Source organism: Bison bison, unplaced genomic scaffold, assembly GCF_000754665.1.
Source record: "Bison bison bison isolate TAMUID 2011002044 unplaced genomic scaffold, Bison_UMD1.0 scf7180017864065, whole genome shotgun sequence".
NCBI classification, from domain to species: domain Eukaryota; kingdom Metazoa; phylum Chordata; class Mammalia; order Artiodactyla; family Bovidae; genus Bison; species Bison bison.
The window spans coordinates 3,661,664-3,663,942 of NW_011494637.1; positions in this window are offsets into that span (position 1 = coordinate 3,661,664).

A 2,279-nucleotide genomic window follows, 5' to 3' on the forward strand; every position below is an offset into this window, starting at 1 on the left:
ACTGATTTGAAAAGACCCTGATGCTGGGAAAGATTGAAGGCAGGAGGAGAAGGGGACGACAGAGGATGAGATGGTTGGATGGCATCACCGACTCAATGGACATGGGTTTGGGTAAACTCCGGGAATTGGTGATGGACAGGGAGGCCTGGCGTTCGGTTCCTGGGGTTGCAAAGAGACGTGACAGAGCTACTGAACTGAACTGCACTGTGAAAGGGAACATCTCCTGTCATGTCAACAAACAGATGCCACATCTGTCTGTGACTGGCCTCCCCAAATGTGTATTTCTGGGCCATGCAGGTAAGCAGCAGACAGAAGCGGGGCGCTGAGCCATTTGCCACACAAAGAATTCAAGAAATGCCACAGTCCTCCTCAGGTGGGTGGGTCACCTTATCTCCCTGAGGCAAGCCGTTATGTAATGATAGGAAAAAAATGAAAGCAGCAAGGTAAGGGTTAAAGTCACAGTGCTGATCAGTGTGAATTCAAAATTGACCCTTCCCGGTTAGGAAGACATATGCTATTTTCCTTTTCTTTCCACAGTTGCTGACCAGACAGTTTAAAAGTGAACCTTTCAGAAACCGTGGAAGGTCACGATCCGAGCAGGCTCAGAGGGCTCCCTAGTCAGGTGTGAGTGAATTTTAACTTGGAGACAGATAATCAAAATTGTTTACTGATCTTCTCTCTCCAACGTTCACAGCATTTAAGCATCTGACCGTAATGAGAAGTGCTGGCAGGAAGTGCCCACATCACACACGGACAGCGAAGCATTGACCCGGGAGAGGAAGGCCCCCACCACCAGTTAATTATAGATTAAGAGCTAACGTGTGGTGATCCAGGATGCTTTATTATCAACTATTGGAGATGAAACAGTGATCCCTTCTGCTCAGAGCTGCTTACTGGTTTAGTAAAACGGCTGATTGCTTTTATAGACAGACTATCCCATCGTTTCTACAATTGCAGGCAGGCAGACGGGTGACAGAGGATCCCCTGTCCCCCACAGGCAAGTTGAAGGGACAGGGATCAGAAGCCACCCGTAGTCTGAAGGGGTCAGGCGATGGGGGAGGTTCCGTGGCCTCCAGGGATCAGTCAGGGCCGCCCTCACACAAGGGTGGTCTGGGCTCATTCTTCCTGGAAATGCTTCCTATATCCGAAGGAAAGAATGCATTTGTTCCCAAGACCTCAGCTTCTCCCAGGTTAGTTCTGTGGACATTCATACCATGAATTAACCCACCCCTTACAGAGTAAGGGCTTTCCTTGTGGCTCAGTTGGTAAAGAATCTGCCTGCAATGTGGGAGACCTGGGTTCGATTCCTGGGTTGGGAAGATCCCCTGGAAAAGGGAAAAGCTGCCCACTCCAGTATTCTAGCCTGGAGAATGCCATGGACAGAGGATCCTCGTGGGCTACAGTCCATGGGATCACAAAATGTCAGATATGACTGAGCAACTTGGGCTTCCCTGGTGGCTCAGATGTAAAGAGTCTGCCTGTAATGCAGGACACCCAGGTTTGATCCCTGGGTCAGGAAGATCCCCTGGAGAAGGAAATGGCAACCCACTCCAGTACTCTTGCCTGGAAAATCCCATGGATGGAGGAGCCTGGTGTGCTACAGTCCATGGGGTCGCAAAGAGTCGGACTCGACTGAGCGACTTCACTTCACTTACACAGTAAAGAACAGAAGTCATTGATCAAATCAACATCCAGCCTTAAAAGCCCACTTGCGGCTCTCTGATTGCTAAACGTTTCAACAAAGCATCCGAGGCAGAAACGTATTTAAGTATTACATTGTGAACGCAGTCAATGAATTCTCTGAAACCACAGAGGAAATCCTCTGGTTTCTCCGGAGGCCAGCCCTCTGTAATCACCCCGTGCTAACCGTGACAGTATATTAAAAAGCAGAAACATTACTTTGCCAACAAAGCTCTGCATAGTCAAAGCTATGGTTTTTCCAGTAGTCATGTATGGATATGAGAGTTGGACTATAAAGAAAGCTGAGCACCGAAGAATCGATGCTTTTGAGCTGTGGTGTTGGAGAAGACTCTTGAGAGTCCCTTGAACTGCAGGTAGATCCAACCAGTCCATCTTAAAGGAAATCAACCCTTAATATTCATTGGAAGGACTGACGGTGAAGCTGAAGCTCCAATACTTTGGCCACCTGATGCGGAGAACCTATTCATGGGAAAAGACCCTGATGCTGGGAAAGATTGAAGGCTGGAGGAGAAGGGGATGACAGAGGACGAGATGGTTGGATGGCATCACCGACTCGACAGACATGAATGTGAGCAAGC